Source organism: Manis javanica, chromosome 3 (assembly GCF_040802235.1).
Source record: "Manis javanica isolate MJ-LG chromosome 3, MJ_LKY, whole genome shotgun sequence".
Classification (NCBI taxonomy): domain Eukaryota; kingdom Metazoa; phylum Chordata; class Mammalia; order Pholidota; family Manidae; genus Manis; species Manis javanica.
In genome coordinates this window covers 94,916,345-94,937,612 of record NC_133158.1, presented here as the reverse complement: position 1 = coordinate 94,937,612, position 21,268 = coordinate 94,916,345, and the positions used below count along the sequence as shown (strand labels likewise).

The following is a 21,268-nucleotide window of genomic DNA, read 5'->3' as shown; positions in this document are numbered from 1 at the left end:
TGGGTGTTAGGGAGACCAGCCAGCACCATTCAATTAAGTGGTCCTTGAACAGAAAAGTACTTTCCTTTGAATGGGGGGAGAAAAGAGTTTGATCACATTTAATCTATCATTTATCATACCCAGTGGGTGAGATAGTTAATGAGTCTATTGATTCTTTTTGGTGCTTTGTTTTACATACAACATTTAACCAATGTGAAACTGAATATGGGATTTGTTTTCCATTTGTTATTGATGCTCTTAAATGTCTTTATTTATCCCTGCATGCATTGATTTCAAAAGGGATCTTCAAAGGGCTTTAGGTAATGTCATTTTCTTAAACTCTATTTTAATTTTCCAATTTTCTTTTTTTTAATACAACTTTAGGATTTTTTCTATGCTTATAGTTATTTTCAGAGTGCCCTTTACTTTTACTAGAAAGGAAAAATAAAAAGCACTGAAACATTGCCAAGTATGTTGGTTACAGATGTTTCAGAAAAGCTTTTTTCTTGTGTTTCTTTCTCTTTCCTCATCTGCCTCTCTCATATCCCTACTGTTCATTTATGTAGGTCACTATAATTATTTTGATTCCTATCTCTTCTTTGAGGGTCATATGGGCCATTTCTAGAAAGCTATCTGTCTTTCACAAAAAGACAAAGAAAGAAATAGAAGCATAATAGACATGCAGAAGCTGCTAATGTGATCAAATAGTATCACAAAGGTGAAGGGGATTCATAATTATAGCAAATGGCTATTTAGAAATTAAAAGAAAAAAATTAACAGCAATCAGCTACAAGTCTGTGAGCTGAGCAAGGGCTAAAATAAGATTACATGAAAGTAAAAATCAAACAAAATAGGCTTAGGTATTATATGAGAAATAGCTGGTTTCTGAGTTAAGTTTAATGGTCCACTTTAGTCAATATATACATTTTCTATTTGTGAGCATTCATGCATATGTCTAATGGATTAGTAAACATAAAGTAAATTAGTGAAGCTCTGAAGCTGTCTGAAATTGCCATTGAATAAAATAAGTTAAGAAACCCAACTGATACCAGAAAAATCAGTTCTTAACATAGCCATTCCAAAGAAGCATTCACTGAAGTGTTGAATTCTTAAAATGCATTGTCTAACAAGAATGGTTGGTTAGAGTAGCTGGATAATGTGGATATAATCAATAATTAAAGTCTAGATAGAGCATACCATAACTTTAGAAATAAAGTGCTCAAAAAAGCAAAATCAAGATGGGGTTAGACAGTGGTATTTTGAAGTCTCATAAACCGGCTCATGAGAGTTAGTTGTTTACATCTGTTCCCAACTCCATATTCATATTGGTACCTGAAATCCTTCAGGATGCGAGTATTTTCACCAAAGAAATCAGCATTTTAAGCCAGGGCCTTCACCCGTGGGAAACTAGTTATTAATCATTTACCAGCTGTGGGGTAAATGGAAGTTTGCACCCAGGATTTCTCGCCCTATTTTCATATCAATAGGCTACGGGCAAGGCTGCTGCCGGGCATGGCATGGGGTGGAGAGGAGAAAACTGCCCTTCTTTCCTCCCTTCCATTCCTAGTATGTAATTGGTCTGGTGCTTGCCAGTCACCAGGGACCCACCCACGGAGTTCCTCCTGGAAGGGGTGGGTTGGGGAAGGGAGTGTGTTCCACAGGAGTAGGGGATGGACAGTAGTAGGGTCTAGCTAGTGAACTCCAGCAAGATGTGAGCAATAAAAGCCCTTTCTCCCAACCTGTCCTTTCCCTTGTCCTCTTTCAGGCTTACAGATATACAGTGAACTTGCCCCAAGTGGGAAATACCTTTACTCCCTGAACTACACTTATTTTTGGATAATTACATCACTTTTAAACTGCTCAATGAGATCCCAAGCAAACTAGTTGGTAATTTCCGTAATTCTCCATGTCTCATTATGAAACAGGAACAAAGTGCATTTCATTATGTAATATTGGCCTTTTTTGTTGTTATTTTGTGGTTTTAATTGAGCATTTTATATGATTCCATTTTCTCTCCTTTTAAAGCATGTCAATTACTCTCTTACTTTTAGTGGTTGTTCTAGAGTTTGCAATTTACATTTACTAATCCAAGTCTTCTTTCAAATAATACTATATTGCTTTGCAAGTACCACAAGTACATTATAATAACAAAATGGTTCTAATTCTTCCTCCCAGTCACTTATATTATTGCTGGCATTCATTTCACTTATACATAAGCATATATCTATATAAGTTTATATAAATACATATAATATATAAACTTAAATGTATATATTTATATAAACTTATATAGATATATGCTATATAAACATATACACACACAATACATGTTTATATTGTAATATGCTCAAGCCTAGAGATATTTATCTATATAAAAAAGCACATAATCTGCTAAATAATTATTCCTTTTATTTGTAAATGTTATCTGTTATATCAATAAAAAATAAAACAAAGCTTTTAGTTTACTTTTTTTTAAAATTGAAGTATCATTGATATACAATCTTGTGCTGGTTTCAAATATACAACACAGTGGTTCAAAAGTTTCCAATATTATTAAATCCTCACCTCTTCTAGTGCAGTTACTATCTATTAACATAGTAAGATGTTACAGAATCATTGACTATGTTCTCCATGCTGTGCTTTTAGTTTACTTTTGCTTATTCCTTTTCTGGTGCTCTTACTTCCTATATATAGATCTGAGTTCCTGGTCTATGTAATTTTCCTTCTGTCTGAAGAACTTTTAACATTTCTTGAAAGACAGATCTATTGGTAATGAATTTCTTCAGTTTTTATTTGTCTAAGAAACTATTTCTCCTCTTTGGGAGGCTAATTTTTCACTGTATGGAATTCTAGTTTGTTTTCTTTTTCCTCAACACTTTAAAAATTTCACTACACTGTCTTCTTGTCTACCTCTCCTGAGAAAAATAAGATGTAATTCTTACCTTTGTTTCTCTATAGGTAAGGTTATTTTTATTCTTTTGACTTCATTCAAGAATTTTTATCTCTGATGTTCTGCAGTTTGAATATGATATGCCTAGAGATTTTTTTGGCATTTTTTTGTTTGGTTTACTCCGAGCTTCCTGAATATGTGGTTTGATGTCTGACATTAAGTTAGGAAATTCTTAGTCATATGCTTTAAATGTTACTTCTGTTCTTTTCTCTTTTCTTCTTTGTGAATTCCCATTATTCATCTTTTACACCTTTTGTAACTGTTTCACAAGTCTTGGATATTCATTCCTTTTAAATTTTTTTCAGGCATTTTTCTCTTTGCTTTTCAGTTTTGGAAGTTTATGCTGTCATGTGGTCAAGCCTAGAGTTTATTTCCTGAGCCATATACAATTTGTTGATGAGCCTATCAAAAGCTTTCTTCATTCTGTTACAAAGTTTTTGAGCTCTAGCATTTCTTTTTTATTTTCTCTTAGAGCATCCACTTCTCTGCTTACACCATCCATCTGTTCTTGCCAGTTGTCTACTTTTTTTCATCAGTCTTTAGCATATTAATCATAGTTGTTTTAAATTCCAAGTCTGATAATTTCAACATCACTACCATCTCTGACTCTGGTTTTGATGAAGTACAGTCCCTTCAAATTATATTTTTTGACTTCTATTATTCCTTGTTATTTTATAAATCAGAAAAGATGTACTGAGTAAAAGGAACTTGTGTAAATAGGCCTTTAGTAATGTGGCAAGGTGTGGGGGTGGTGAAATATCCTTTAGTTCAGTCATTTGGTCTTAGTCTTTTGGTGAGTCTGTACTCCAGGACTGTGAACCTCACCAGCACCTCTCAGTACCCCTACTCCACTACCCCCACAACTTGGGTGAGACAGGATGGCTGGAAAGGGATGGAGTTGGGTATTTCTCTTCTCCAATGTCAATTAGGCTCTGATAAAAGTGCAACAAATTAAGCTCTGAGAAAATAGTTTCCCCTAAGGGCAGTCCTTGTTAAGAAGAACAGAGTGTTCCAATCTGTTTCAAAATAACTCCTTTCTCCTTTCCTCTGCTGGAAGATTGAGAAGATTTTTTTCTAAATTTTTACTGTGGGAACCTAGTCAAACTCCTAGAGGTAAATCTTAACAATATTGTGTGATGGTTGGTTCCCCTGCAGTTTTTAACTCTCAGACTTGTCCACATTGAGTCTGCAACACTTCATCAACTACAGTCCAGGTTTCCCTACTTTGGTTTCTTGAAGAGGAACCAGTGGTTCTGCTGGTGGGTTTCTGCTCCATTAAGTTGTGATTCTCTGCCTATTTGTCTTTCCAGTTTTTGGGGTAGTGGTTTTCCTTGTGACCTCTTTCCTCTGACAAATCTAAGAAGAGTTATTGATTTTTTTTCAGTTTGTTAATTTTTTTACTTGCTTTATTGGGATGAAGTGGTAACTTCTAAGCTCCTTATATACCATAACAGAAACTGGAAGTCCAGGAATTTTTTTTTAATGTGATACACACTAAAAGAAGCAATACTCATCTACACATGTATTTTAAGTTTTGCAGGCAAGCTCACATGTTGGACTATTTTTAGCTACATGTAATAATTGCCAATAGTAACATTTCAAAGATAATATCAGAGCAGGTAGGAAACATGTGGAGTATTCTTATATTTAATATTCAAGAAATAATGAATATGCTATAAAATTAAATATATATCTTCATTTATAAAGGATATTCTTAGAGCATTTAGATAGTTCAAAGATAAAAGCACTTAAATTGATGCTTAAATATTTAAAAGTTTCTAAGAAAAAAAGAACTTAAAGTAAAAATAAACTATAAACACTTGGATTGTATTTCAAAAAGAGCTACAGACTCACATATAAATATTTGTTATATACACTTTGATGTCTATTTGGTCTCTTAAGATTACCTTACACAAAAAAGTAAATCTTGACTCCAAGCCCACTTCCAATACATGCCCAATCTTACTAACAAGTACCATTTCTTTATCTCATCTTCTAAGCCAAAACTTGAAGACATTCTTGATTCCCAACCTAACCTCTGATTTCTGCATTTCATACATCCCTCAATCACCAAGTAGTGTTGGGCATTCAACAAATTATATCTTAGTTCTCTTCATGTCTACAGCTACCATCTTCCTCCAAGTACTCTGCATTTCTTACCTGGACCACTACCATAGCCTCCCACCTAGTTTCCTTGTTTCCATGCTGGTCCTCCTTTATTATCTGTTCTCTAGTGAACAACCACAGTAATTGGTTAAAAATATAAATCGGAATTAGTTCTCTACTTAGAACTGTCAATTAGTTTCCATTACATTTATAATAAAATGAAAATCATTTTATACAGTTTGCCATATCCTTCACATCTTTGCCTTAAACCACAATTTACACTAGTCTTCCCTTTGTTCACATTGGTATTTCTCTTTGAACAGTAGGTCAGGTTCTTCCTTGCCTCTGTACATAGTGTTTTTTGCATCTGGAAACTATTCCTGTCTCTGCTTAACTGGTTCCAACTCATCTGAAGTCTCAGCTCAAAGTATCTCCGTTCCACAAAGTTCTTTCCTGCTGCTCTTATCTAGCCATATCTAACAATAATAGTCTTGGCCTACTCCTAACTTTACTCATATCATTCTGTTTTTTGTCTTTTGCTTTTAGCACTTTTTGTGACCCGAACTTGCCTTGTATACTTTCTTGAATATGTACTGAGTGCTGTCTCATGCTATTGGAACATAAGCCTCATGTGAACAGGCCTTAAATATCTCTTATTTTTTTATTTGCTTCTTAAATCTCTAGTATCTAGAACAGTATTTAATGTGTCTTTCAATAGATGTCCAATAACTCTTAGTGACATACAACTATACTTCTTATGAAATGAATAAAGAGAACAAATAAATCTTGAAGCGGAAATAGTATAGATGTTTATATTCAAGGTTACTTTTCATACAATAAAGCTTTCACCTTCCAGAGGACATGGGAATGAATTAATGCAAAGAACTCTACACAGGAGACATGAAGAAAAATTTTAATAGGAATAGCAGTGTATAATGGGTAACTCTCAGGACTGTTGGCTTCTAAGAAAATAAATCTCACTCCAGGGACAGACTTGAAACTGATTTGAGAGTGATAAGGAAAATGAAAGAAGAAATAGATTTCCATTTTCCTCAATATGATTATTTTCAGTGTTCAAACCAACAATTATGAATGTACAAAAGTTTATGCTTTTTAAACACCAAATCTTAAGTTTACAAGTAAGTTTTTGTTTTACTCTAGTGTCTTTGCTCTTTAGTTCAGTACATAGGAACAGTTTAGAGAACTATTTAGTCAGTCTGCTCCCTTCAAATTTAATTCTGTCACTTAATAGCTGTACTATTTTTGGCAAATTACTTAACCTTTCTGAGTCTCAGTTTCCTTACTTGTAAAATGGGGATGATATTAACACCTAATTCATAAAAACTTGTGCAGATTAAACTAGACTGTAGAATGCTTAGAAAATAATAAGGATCATATAGGTATTAGTTTTTTTTAGTTCATTGGTTACATCTCTTTCTGTTTGCTTAGTCAGATCTTGATATTCCATGACACCTACTGGCACTTATTCATAAAGAACCTCTATTAGATTTAATGAGCAAGGAAAAACAAACAAACAAACGAAAAACAATTCTGAGGATGCAATAGAGGTGGCTGTGTTCCAAATAAATCCAGAGGTCAATTCACTGAGGCAAGCTGCAGATGGGTAGATAAACCAGGATTTCTGCATATTTCTTTAAGTGGTAATTGTGGGCCTTTTCGCCAAGGGCCGCTTTTAATGAGTAAAGGGAATGAAAGGTCAACATTTTTCTTACATGATTATTTTAGAGCATTTGTTTCTGGAAATGTCAGGATCCAAAACATGTTGAAGAAACATCTGTGATGCTGGTCTTACTAAGAAGGCAGCAGCTTACTGGAGCTTCCTCCATCACTCCGCACCAAACTTGGTCCCCACAACTAGCCTTGGGCCTCCAGCAGAGGAGTGAGTCTACAGAGTTGTTGGACATTGTGAAACTGTCCTCCAGCTTCTGGAGAGGACACTTTTCCCCAGGGGTGGCACAAAGGTGTGGCTGTTTCTCTGAAGAATACATTTTGAAGAGGAAAAATGTAGCTCAAACTGAATAAATCCCAAATCCTTCCCTCAAATTATGTATAGAAAGGCAAGGAGTCCTTCAATTCTCCCATAATTATCTAAAAACAGAATAGAGGTAAAAATCTGCTTGCTGTTAGAGAATATGAAGTACAGATTTGTGGGACAAATCATATAGAATTTTTATATTTCTACTTTTTTCTCTGTTTTCCCCTACTTTTCAAATTTTCTTTTTTTTTTTTTTTTACATGTCCCTTTTTGTCTATCATTAAAATATGGAAATGATGCAACTTAATCTAATTTAGAAGATCACGCCTGGAGAAATTGTTTTAATTTAAAATGTCTTTAAATATTTTAAATCTTTCAAAAATTTTTCCTTCAGCAGTCTATTTGGTTTTGCATATTTCTTTTTTGATGTAAACATTAGATTGGTTTATTTTCATTAATCGCCTGGATGCCTTCTAATTCAAATAAACATAGTAATTTTTAAGATATTTTAGTAATTGTGCTAAGCAATATAGTAAACACAAACTTGAATAAAACAGAGTACCAAACACTCAGAAATTCACAGTCTCGCAGACCTTTTGAAGGTTTTGAAGAATCTATCGTAGTGCCAAAAAACAAAATAAATAATAAAATCATTGGTTCGAGTTGCACTGAAAGAAAGAATATACACATAGGCTTTGTTTCTATCATAGTAGGAAATAGGGTAATAGGAAAGATAAAAAGGAAGGAAAATAATGTGGAAGTATTGAACACGGAGACAGAGAAAAAGGCTGATGTGGTTAAGGGGTATGTGTTGACTTTTCACTATATTTCTACTTGCAAACAAAACAAAGCAAAGGGCACCATCATTTTTAATTGAACTGTCAAAAGAAAGAAAATAGGGTTATTTTAAGTATTTGCCAAATGCAAAGAAAAGCTTATTTACCTTATCTATATATGTACTAGCTATTAATTAATCTACTCATGACATTTAGACAGTCATGTAACAAGGGATATATGTGTTGTTGGAGCAGTCAGGAAATAAAGGCTTTTCTGAGGGATACTTAGCTGAGATATGAAGAATGGGAGACAGCTGTTGGAATGTTTCAGCAGAAGACACAGCATGTACAAAGGCCCTGAGTAAGAAAAGATGTAGGTGTTTGCTCAGCAAGTCTATCAAGGGCTGGATGATGTAGCTCTACATAGACTTCTGTAAAAGCTTAGATTGTCTTCTAAGTGCACTGGCAGGCATTTGGAGGGACATAATACAATTTATGTTTTTAAAATCTTAGCCTAACTGCCATGTGGAGCATGGATGTGTGTGCTTTGGGAGTGTGGGGCTGGTAGTAGTGATGACATTTTGTAATCTACATTTTATAGATTTGGAAAGCAAAGTTCAGGATAAAAGATAATTCACGCTCATGACTTCCTCATAGCAGAACCGCATAGCATCAAGTAGCTAATGCTCCATCACTTTGTCCTACTTTATCAGGGAGCAGATGCTCAGATCTCCATCAGTAAAACTTCAGCAACAGTAACAATAACAAATAATCTTATTTCATGCTAACTCTGAGTGTGAATTAGAGTTAGCCAAATGCAAGCTCTAACTATACCTTAAAATCTGTAATTAAAGGAATCTCTCCACAATTGCTGCACAGAGAAGTTGAGTTACCCAAGGATGCACAGATAATAATCAGTCAAGCTTTGATTTCAGTCTCTGTTCTCTGTATCCAGAGCTCGCATTCTTAACCAGGATTAGTGAAGGGAGATCACTTTGTGATATTTAATGCATTGGTCTTCAAAGGCTTATTACAGAAAATGGCAAAAGGAATAACAATTTGACAAATAAAGAACAATTTGATTTCCTCCTCTGGATATCTGCTTGTCTGCTAAATGATACTGTTTCATTTCTACAGCTCTTACAGATTAATTCATTTGCATAAATATATATAACATATTCTCTACACTGGCTATAAATAAAGATATATGTATATGTATATATACTGAACTAAGTTTTAACTTATATATCATATTTTATCCTGAAAAATATTCTATGTGATACACATGGCAATTGCTGTTTTATCTATTTTTAATCGTTAAGTACCATTTCATTGAGCTACTAGGTGATGCATCCAAGGATGTAATCAAATATTTGCTGCTCAGAAAGGCTGGATCCAAAAACCAGATCTAAGTCATACCTTCTAGGCATTCCTTATTTTACTGTCTGCACAGAATTTATCATCACTTGAAATTATCTTTACTTTAATAATTCCTTTTTCTGTTTCACTCATTAAAATTTAAGGACAATCAGATGGGGGGACTTTGTCTTGTTCTCGGGTACTTCAAACTTGCTTGACATGTAGTGGATTCTGAGTAAATTTTTGTTAAATGAAGAGTGCTTTAAAACATTGTAGTACTGATTTAAAAAAATGCAAACCTGGACTAGAATGAAAATCCTTGGAATTTTTAATGCTCATTCTATCACACTGGGCCATCATCTCAGATCATGGTTGTTTGAGATCTGGTAAGGACACCAATAAATGAAGTGGTATTTTGCATTTCAAAGGCAATTTCAGATAGATAAATTTTTATTTTAAATTGACCACAGCTATGCATCTTGGCTGCAGAAGTTTTTTTGTTTTGTTTTGTTTCCTTTGTTTTTCTGGGTTGCATTTCACATAAGGGAGATGAGATCAGTCAACACAGTCATTTGAGACTGATCAAAGCATTAAGTATTGCATAAAACAACTCTCATTTAACCTCTGCAATTGAATAAGTAAAAGGAAATTAATGAATTCTTAAAATATTGTCCCCTGATGCAGAGATCAGCCTTTCTGGCTTCAGCATTCATTCACATGGGCATCTTTTCCATACGCAGTTTTATTTTTCCTAAGCAACTGCTATTGCCATTGAATTTTGTGGGGAAAAAAGGGCAAGTTTAGAATAACATGCTTCTTATTAACTCCATACTAGGCTGAGTAACATTCAGAAAATAAATTCCATTTTACTTTTTCAAAAGTAAGCTTTCTAAAGCAAATTCTTGAACATTTATGTTAAGGCTGAAAATTGTTTTACCCATAACAATTGTTATCTGTAATCAGTTTACTTAGCACAAAAGTATGGAAGAAAAATAAAATAGTAACCACCTCCTATTTTTATTTGTTCTCCACTTTCTGTAGTTAAATTCTGTAACAGCTGCTGCAAAGACATGGAGGAAAATAGACTTAAGTACAGCTCTGCTTGGGTGTATACATGAGTGCCTCTCAAAGGACACACTGACTCCCATTGCCAATGATGCATGTGGTTCACAAAGATAGGAGGCTACATCCACATCTCAAACACCAAGTGGCACCAGGTCTCTGTGCACAATGCACAAGATAGATTTTTAAAATATTTATTTTCTTTTACTGGCTTTATTGCTTGCTAAGTCATATTCTATAAAGAAAAGAAAATAGGATACCTTTTATAGAGGGTGGGGTAAGCAATCTGTACAAAAGCTGATGCAGGGTATTTGGTAGGTAAAGTAAGTATTCTTCAGTGAACTGCATTTACTTTGAATAAAATAAACAAGAAGCAAACACCATGACTCTAAAAGTCAAGTACATTAATATGTACAGTGGAAAACTTTTTCCAAAGAGAAGAGTTTTTTTTATTGGCCTACAGTTACTAAATGAATCCATTTTTTTTGTTCAAACATGGCAAGAATACACCTATGTGGAAGTAACATTTTATCTTTCCCAACTAATAGCAATGCCAGGAAAACCCAGGCTTCTCTGCTTCAGGTGAGCATGTAGTATCCTGAGCCAGGAACTGTGCCTGGCATTTTTGGTGCATTATCTAATTATTGCTCACAATAACCTCAAGGCAGGTCCAGATGTTACTCCCTTTTTGTGAGTGCAGAAGCAGAGGCATCTGGATACTAAAAAGCTGCCAAAGACACACAGGTAGAAAGTGGTGAGAGTCAGACCTTAAAGCAGGGACCCAGGTCATTACCAAATCACCTTATAAAAATGACTGAGAGTCAGGCCTTTTTCATTTCCAACCTCAACTCCAACTCTTTTACTACAATATATTCTTTACCCTGTTCCTATAATTAACAAGGGCACACTTAATAATTCACTTCTAACTTACAATCTGGCATGTCTCCAAACTTAATTTGCAGGTTCTCAGTCAGGTATGGAAGGCTCTGGATCATCAGCTAGCCTTGCTAGATGGTCCTTGACTCCTACACAACATTAGTGCTAGCTACAACCGTTTATCCTTCTTCAGTGATCACAGACACCTTTATTTCTTTGCCCATGCAATTTACACTCCACTTAACATGCCTTTCAACTTGTGTTCCTATGGAATTTCCTTCACCCTGCCTAGCTCTGCTTTACTATTTTCTTTTGTAATCCCATTCTCTTCATAGCCAATCCTAGTAGCCTGTACCTTCAGCTACTGTAATAATAATAATGCATTGGATTGCATGCCTTTGGTAATTTAAATATCTATTGGCTATAAAGTAAACTCTTCAAGTGCAGAAACCTCCTTATTCTGGTACTCCTTCCATTTTTCATACTGTTACCTAATAAGATACCAATAATTGTGTATTGACTGTATGAAATATGTAGCATTCTATTTAAGTATATGAAGAAAAAGCATGCTTTTTTGCACACTTTTCAGTTAGGATAGTTTAGTCTTCTCTCTTTATCTGGCAGTAATTCAATTTAGTTATGGAGTAGAAAATTCACCTACCAAATCTGAAAAAATTTCTAATTGCCTCTTGAGCCATACTTTAAGTGGGGATGGTTTGGACAAAAGACACAATGATTGAAAAACACAGGGGAAGATCTTAGTAGAGAAGCTCTGACACTAAAAATGATAAGTTCAAACTTAGATAATCAATTTCTGTATGTAAGTAGTAAAATGTGGTCAAGTTCACAGTTACATGTGACTTCCTTGATTAAACAAGCAGCATATTGATAAAGATACCTATAGATTCCTTGACTTTGTATACTTCTTACAATGATAAAGTTTGAATAGTACCACAGCCATCTTCTTAGAGACTGGAAGTATACTCTCGTTGTGTATTTGTTCAAAGGACACACATTACACTGGTTTATGCTGTTCATGTTCATGGAGAAATCAGCAAACTGTAGGCAGAAACCAAAATATCATTTTTACAATCATCTTGTAAACCTGTATGCATGTTTTTATGTTTGTTTTGTTTTTTTTTTCACTCTTTCATTACTTTGATGCTGTTTTCAAGTTAGAAACAGTCCTCCGGGGATATTTTTTTTTTTTAGCTTTGTCCCTGGATTTTCTCTGTGATGTTTTGGGGAACACACATATTCTTTTATGGCCCACCATCACTGGCAGGCTGGCCCCAAGGTACAGGGTTCTGTGGAACACACTGTGGTTTATGATGAGCAGTGGAAACTGAAGCAAGTGGCAGAGGCTGGGACACCCCTTACAGGTCCCTGTTGAGAAACCAGCTGAGCATATTTAGTCATGAGACTGTGTTGTCTTGTTTGCAGAACTCAGCTCAGGCCAGAGATCTGTGGAAGGATGAGTTGGAAGGAAAAAAAAAAATCAACCAACCATACAGTTCAAGTAGCTCGGGCTATCAGCAGTTTAAACCTAGATCATCTCCTTATCAAATTTTTAGAATTATACAAAAAATGTTTAGGATGGAACTAAGAGTAAACTAGGTTCTTGAACAAGAATTATTAGTATATAATAAAAGAAATAGCAATCTATTTTGCCAGAATAATTTGTTTCAAAAAGTAGTCTTACTTATTTGGAAAACAAATGTATATATCTGGTAAAAAGTGAAAATAAATGAAGAAATAATCTGTGTACCTACAGGTATAATAACTGTGGCTTGAAGCTCTTTTCAGAAATAACCCGTGTTCATTTAGTTTTTAAACCACAAGTAAATAGAAGCACATTTTCAAAAATTCACTTGTTTTCCCTCTAACAATACATTATGGATGATGTTCCATATCACGTCAAATAAATTCATTTATTTTCAGACTTTTCTATTATATGGGAATACTACAATTTATTTACCTACCCTTTTCTAGTTAATAAATAATGCTAGAATATTCATATATAAGTAGTTATGCAAATATGTCAGTATACTTGTAGTCCAATTTCAAAAAAAAAAGCAGAGAAAAGCAGTAAGTCATAGTGTAAATGTCTTCTACATTTTTACTAAGATTTTTATGAGCATATATTATCCCAATACTCTGCCAACAACAGTAAAATTTTAGACACATTATAGTTGGAAAATGGAATCTCAGTGATTTTGCAATTTTGTTCATTATGAGTAAAGTTGAGCACTTTTTCATATTTTCCTATGATCTGTCTGTTCATGTAGTATGAAATATGCTCTACTGAATTCTTATTTATATATTAATGACAAAATATATCATGCATTGTTACAATATTTACATATAACAGTATGTAATGTATATTACTATTTTTGTATATTACTATTTTTTGTAGTAAATGTTACAGATATTTTTTTCCTCATTTTTCTTTTGCATTTTCTTAATTTTATGTATTTATTCTTATGTTCTTATACTGTAACATATTTAAGTAATTTCCTTTATTACTTCTGGGTTTTCTACATTTCTCAGAAGTACAATTCCTACTCCAACTTATTAATCATTTCATTATATTTCTTCTATACATTTTGCTCTTTCCATCATTATTGTCTAAATTTTGATCACTTTAAATATATTTTGTAAAATAAGGCTTGGTTTTATTTTTTTCAAGGTATTAAACACCTTGTGCCAACACTGTTTGATGTGCAATAGATCTTTTCCCCTTGTTTCAAAGGCTATCTCTCTATTCTATTGTATTATTTTATTATGAAGCATCTCCATCCTATGCTTATACTATGCTTAACATATGGTTTTGCTGCCAATATTTATTTACAAATGCCAATTTCTTCTACCATGTGACATTGCTGTTTTTGGTTGTGAAGACTGAAGACTGTACATAAAATGTTCACATTAAAAAACTTTCATCCATGTATTCAAAAATAGTTATTAAATATAGATTATGTGTAACTCACTTCCTTTAAATGAAGATAAGGCATCAATGGATTATTAAGCCAGACATACTTTTGGAAGAAATACACTAAAATTGGTATTATTGTGAAAGACGAAATAGAGAACAGCATACCTGATTTAGTATCATAAGATGTAGTTTATTGTTCAACATCTAACAAATCATAGCTGTATAATCCTAGTAAGTCATTTGGCCCCTATGAACCTTAGGTTACTGTTGAATAGAAAGCATATTCTCAGTCTACTGCATTGGATTGTTGTCAGAACCATATTTAATAATGTGAATTCAATTTCCAAAAGGTAAATTACCACTGGAAACATTTCAATAGTTCTTAGAATCATTCTAAATTGTATGGTTTGTCCGGTGAAGTTTGTAGCATAAGCAGAAATCTTACATGAAAATTTTCATTTAACCATTATTACCCAGGTTTAATTGCGCTCTAGAGGAATTTAGACATCAAGAGTCACTTTTATTTTGCCAGTTATAATATATCATGGGTGTCCATTAGATATGCTGGTCTAATTAAAAATATTTAAATTCAGATTCCACACTTGAAGTAAGTTAACATTTAGTAACTGTAGTTGAAAAGGAACAAAGAGTAGTATAAATAACCAGGTCTTCAAATTTATAAGATTTACTATTGTATTTATTACCAACTTGCAAATCAATATTCCTTATATTCAATCCATGTCCAGCCCTTCAATCGACTTGAGGAAATCCCTCTTAACTTCATAGTTTGTACTATCTGTGCACCCTATTTATTATAATGATTCTCCTGTTCTTGAGTCTAGGCATGGGTGCTTGATTCTGGTCTGACCATCACCTCTGCATTTCCTGACCATGGTGAATGGTTCACAGATGGGTATGTCATCAGTCAAAACCAAGTGAGTTTTAACTGACTCTTCTGGAAGAGAAACTGTCTCCTGTTGTACTTAAATCTGAGTGGATATATGGGATAGATCTACTTTGGTAACTCCCTATGTATGAGAAGAATGTACAAATAAGAAGGATGTCAAAAGAGAGAGAATATCTGAAGACATTTTTTAGGCTAGATTTTACTTATATGTGATGGAAATTCTTCCCTTTTTAGCTCAAATCAGTTTAAGGCCATTTTCATTTATAAAATCTTATGAAGAATTAAGGTCACTTAGCAATACTGTGTATTATACCAGGATAATTGGTTACTCAAGTATTCATATTCACAATATTATTCTGTGTAACTTTTCTTTTTCAAATTATATATATATATATATAATTTATGTATAAATATAAATAGTTATATTTAAATGTATATTTTTTCCAGATAATATGTTTTTTTCCAGTAAAGTCTCTTAATTAAGATAGTGTGTCAATGCCAATTTTAATTATGTGAGGCTTTAAACATCTTTCTAAGTAAAGAATTTCTATTTTTTCAAAGATACTCATTGAAATCCAATGATTTGGATTTCATAAATCAGCTCATAAATTTTTCATTAATATATGTCAGTGTCTTCATATCAAATGGTTCAGAAGCTTGGTGTTTAACTAAGGTCATAATAGATTTCATAAATATTTCAGAAACGTGGTTAAGAGCATCTAGCTTATAAAGGGAGTGCTGACTAATTGTCAATGTAGTGAGATATATAAACCTCTAAAATGTAAAGATGACACCCTGGTATTCTGCTAACTTTTTGTGATTGACTAGTCTCTTATGTCATGCAACTAGTTGTCCAGATAAACTATTGTAACTTTCAGAAATGTCCTGTGATCATACTATGGTCACAGTGTGGATCAGCAGGATGATCAGTGAAGAATATTAAAAGAATGACCACATAATACATACTTCCAACAAAAGGAAATTTAAGAGCACTTGATAATACCAAACTTTCTAAGTAGCCTCATATTTTTAATGAAAACTTGTTTACTGCATGTCTTTCTCTCACACAGACACACCTACTAGGTAACATCTAATGTTACTCTAAGCCATTTTTTATTGTGCACATCATAGGGATCAAATAAAAACATACATTAAATATATTTTGCTCCTGAGACCATTCTTCCAATTCAATTATTATGTGTCATTCTGATGCTTGGGACATTGATTATTTAAAGCTGTATTTAATTTAACATGCCAACTTCAGTAACAAGAATTTGTATATGGAATGTAACTCAATCATATACTGTTTGTTCTTATACTTTCCTCATTCTCAAGATTACTTTGTAGGTGGAAAAAAATATATATCATTCTGATAGATTTGCTTTCTTTTTACCCTCATTAGAATGACAAAAAGTCAAAGTAATTCTTGGTCATCAAATGGTAAAGTAGCATGAAACCATACTAAGGGAAAGCCAGCTGAGGAGCCTGCTACAAAACAATAACATGTATAATTGGTCCTTAATTATGCAAATTTAACAAATGGCAGAAGGCTGGTTGTATTTCTTGACCAAGGCTGCCTGCCAAGTCAACAAGCTGGCATAAATGTGGGAAGAAGCCCACTGTCGATCTTGACTGCTGCAACTCCTTCCATATTGCCAAAATATTTCTGTGGAAGAAAGAAATCTGTTGATTTGCTAAAGCAAGTTAAATTTATGTTTTTGGTGTGAATGAATATCCCCAATAGTATCCTTTACAAAGTTTTCTTAAGCACATTAAGATTAGTTTTTAATCAAAGGTTTAAGGATACCAGAGGAAACCCAAATAACAATTAGCATAGACATTTGTATGGAGGATAAATTTGCTTTGTGAAAATAATCTCTATACATACACAAAAGTTTTTGCAAGAAAAAGAAAAATCATTGAAAAAAGTAAATATGAGTTGTCTTTTAATAGACCCATTAAAGAAACAAGCTACAGAAAATTAATTATTGCTGTTTCATTTCTGTACCATGAGTTTGTATACATCTTAAAATATCTTAAAATACTATTTGTAAACAAATAGGTACTTTAAAATTAATTTACTCATGTGCTTTCATTGGAGTCTCTGTAAGCCAGAGCTAGCCTCTAGAAACAGTGGTCTCTTCATGGCCTCTGATACATAATGACCTGAAGTTCCCCATTGCTCCCAGATGTTCTATTCATAACTTAGCTCTCAGGGGCACCTGCTACTCTCCTGAAATAATGGAAAATATCTGTGCAAAATCCAAGAATCCCACAACTTCAAAATGGTAGATTTGGCCTCTGGTGAACTACATTTAGATGTATTTTCCAATATATATTCATTACAGAGATTAACTTAAAGGAAGGAAAATAAATTGATTTGAAAATTTTCTTTCCTCCCCTCAAAATTGATTTATTTTACTGCTGTTTTGCATAAGAAAGGGAAGTGCCATGTTTTCACACCTTGCCAGTGACATTTACTGCTTAATGTGTTCCAGTTGTAACAGCCACCAAAGTCTTTAACAGCAAAATTTGAAAGAAGTTCCTTGATCATTTGCCAGAGTTTGGGACTCCACACAGCATCTTGGTAAAAATGTATTTCAATATGTCAGGAAAAATTCCTGAACAGCTTGGATGATATAGCATGCAAAAAGGTGCCAAGAACTGAAGAATAAGAGAACAGCAGAACAAGAGACAGTAAGAAATATGTCATAGCAGAGATTTGGAATTAGACTAAAAGCTGAATTAAGGTGGAACCTATAGTAGGACCTGGGGGTTGAGGGATGTCCTTCACTAGTATTTTTGCCTTAATCTTTGTATGTTTCTAAAACATTCTCAACTTGAAATAGCATTCAAAGGTGAAATAAAAGAAAAATAAATGTGTGTTTTTCTTTGCTATTATGTATCAGACATCAATCAATTATTTATCTTATCTCTCAATCCTAAATCCCAGCGTTCACAGTAATAGCATATTAGGGTTTTATAAATTTCTGTAGTAAAATAGTTTATTGATGTACAATGGAATTAGTCCAGGATAGTTTTATTATGAGTGAAACATTGTATTACTGAAAAGCTTATTCATATTTCACTTATTTAATATGATCAGACATGTATTACTAGTTGCAAGCATGAGATTCTGAAAAGTAAAATAAAGAGAAAGCTGGACCCTGCAGGCCATTTACATCATGAATCACTGGTAAAAACTTGAATATAACCCACAGTTTTAGAACAAATATATAAACAATATGTTTAAATGAATGATTCCAACCCTTTTAAAGCATTTTTATTTTAGTTATCTGGCTTTCTGGAACTAATATTTTGGAGGCCTTCACTCTGTCTTGAATCAAAGAAAATAATTCCATATAGAAAAGTATAGTGCTCACTTGTTTGTGTGGTTCAGACAGATGAAGGCATGCCATTATAAGGCTTATTCTCCCTGCAGCCCTTGACTACATCTTAAGGGAACACTGAGTGCACAATTTTCAGAGGTTCATATTTTACAAATGGCATTAGCCTGGTAATGACATTGCTGGTTTTGTAGAAGTATACCAGTAAGATTCAATCTTGAAAAATTATAAAAATTATTATAAGATATTGGTGTTGTTTTGTAAGAGGAGAAAATAGTGGAATTCTCAAATGTACCACTTGGTTATACCACATTTGATATTTATGATCCAAGGATGGTGAAAATAAAGAACCAATGAATCATCAATACTACATAGTATAGATGATTTAATAGGCAGCTATTAATATAAATGTGGTTATAATCCTTTCACAAATGCAACAAAAGTGTCTTTCCTTGGTCTCTAATATTTGCAGATAATATCTAGCAGCAAAAATATTGTAGTACTGAGAGAAATCAAAGAGGACACCAATAAATGGAAATATATCCCATTAATTTGACAATTAATATTGTCAAAATGGCCATCCAGCCTAAAGTAGTCTATAGATTCAATGCAATCCCTATCAAAATACCAACAGCATTCTTTAATGAACTAGAACAAATAGTTCTAAAATCCTATAGAAACACAAAAGACCCAGAATAGCCAAAACAATCCTTAGAAGGAAGAATAAAACTTGGAGGGGTATTATGTTCCACAACTTTAAGCTCTACTACAAACTCACAGTAATCAAAACAACTTAGTGCTGGCACAAGAACAGAGACAGAGATCAATGGAATAGAATAGAGAGTCCAGATATAAACCCATACATATATGACCAATTAATATATGATAAAGGAGCCATGGACATACAATGGAGAAAGAACAGCCTCTTCAACAGCTGGTGCTGGCAAAATTGGACAGCTATATGTAAGAGAATGAAATTGGATTACTGTGTAACAACATATACAAAAGTAAACTCGAAATGGATCAAAGACCTGAATGTAGGTCTTGAAACCATAAAACTCTTAGAAGAAAACATAGGCAAAAATCTCTTGAGTATAAACATGAGCAACTTTTTCCTGACCCCATCTCCTTGGGCAAGGGAAACAATATAAAAATTAAACAAATGGGACTATATCATGCTAAAAAGCTTCTGTACAGCAAATGACACCAATCAGCAGAACAAAAAGGCAGCCTACAGTATGGGAGAATATATTCATAAATGACATCTGATAAGGGGTTAACATCAAAATATATAAAGAGCTCACACACCTCAATACCCAAAAAGCAGATAATCCAATTAAAAAATGGGTAGAAGATCTGAACAGATACTCCAAAGAAGAAATTCAGATGGCCAACAGGCACAAGAAAAGATGCTCCACATCACTAATCATCAGGGACATGCAAATTAAAACCACAATGAGAGATCACCTCACAACCCTTAGTGTGGTCAACATCCAAAAGACAAACAGCAACAAATGCTGGCAAGGATGCAGAGAAAGGGGAACCCTCCTATACTGCTCGTGGGAATGTAAATTTATTCAACCACTGTGGAAAGCAATATGGAGGTTCCTCAAAAACTAAAAATAGAAATACCATTTGACCCAGGAATTCCACTCTTAGGAATTACCCAAAGAAAACAAGATTCCAGATTCAAAAAGACATATGCACCCCTGTGTTTATTGCAGCACTATTTACCATAGCCAAGACATGGAAGCAACCTAAGCGTCCATTAGTAGATGAATGGATAAAGAAGAAGTGGTACATATTCACAATGGAATATTATTCAGCCATAAGAAGAAAACAAATCCTACCATTTGCAGCAACATGGATGGAGCTAGAGGGTATTATGCTCAGTGAAATAAGCCAGGTGGAGAAAGACAAGTACCAAATGATTTCACTCATATGTGGAGTATAAGAACAAAGCAAAACTGAAGGAACAAAACTGCAGCAGACTCACAGAACCCAAGAATGGACTAGCAGTTACCAAAGGGAAAGGGTTTAGGGAGGCTGGGTGTGAAGGGAGGGAGAAGGGGATAAGTGGTATTATGATTAGCACACATAATATAGGGGGGGCATGGGGAAGGCAGTACAACACAGAGAAGACAAGTAGTGACTCCATAGCATCTTATTACACTGATGCACAGTGACTGCAATGGTGTGTGTGTGAGGGATTTGGTAATAGGGGTGAATGTAGTACTCACAATTTTGCTCATGTAAAACATGAGCATAAGATTGTATATCAATGATACCTTAATAAGAAATTTTTAAAAACACTGTTGTACCAATTTGTGGTTTCACAAGTACATTGCAGTTTCTTTAGAAGGAAATCCATCAGGAGGATGCATATTTGAAAAACATTTAGAGAAGTGGTCATCTGACATCTTGTGACCAATATCACAATCATATGATGACAATACGAAATCAAGTTGCCCATTTCTATAATGTAGCCAGAATACAAGTATGTCTTTCTTCTCCCACCACCACTATTGCTCTGGTCCAGCCCTCCCCTGTCACTTGCCTGCATTGTTACAGCAACTTCAGTAATAATTTAAATCATGCTTCTTTTCTGCTAAGAAATATCCAATGTCTTCCTTTATTTCAGAGTTAAAGATTTTGTTGCCGCAGTGGCCTACAAGGCTGTTCACAGTCTGGCACCCTATTACCTTTCTGTTCTCATTCCTTAACCCTCTCACCTTATTCTTTTTGTAAACACCTAGCTGTCTTCTGGTTCTCAAACACCCTGCAAGTTCCCTCTGCTAGGTCTCTTCCCCCAGAGCACAGTACCATGTACCTTCTTAAAACTTTCAAGTTTCTGATCAAATATTACACCTTATTTAAAATTGCAATGCACTCTGTCATATTTCCATGACACATTTTAACTGTAAAGTTTATTTGTACATGCATTGCTTATTTTATGTCACACTCTCTCCATATTA

At 33.9% G+C, this 21,268-nt stretch overlaps 1 protein-coding gene across 7 annotated transcripts in view; it reads right to left on the bottom strand.

Moving 5' to 3' along the window:
• Positions 1 to 21,268, bottom strand: part of ROBO1 (roundabout guidance receptor 1) — a 1,104,481-nt gene that overhangs the window by 535,396 nt on the left and 547,817 nt on the right. The window lies entirely within an intron of this gene.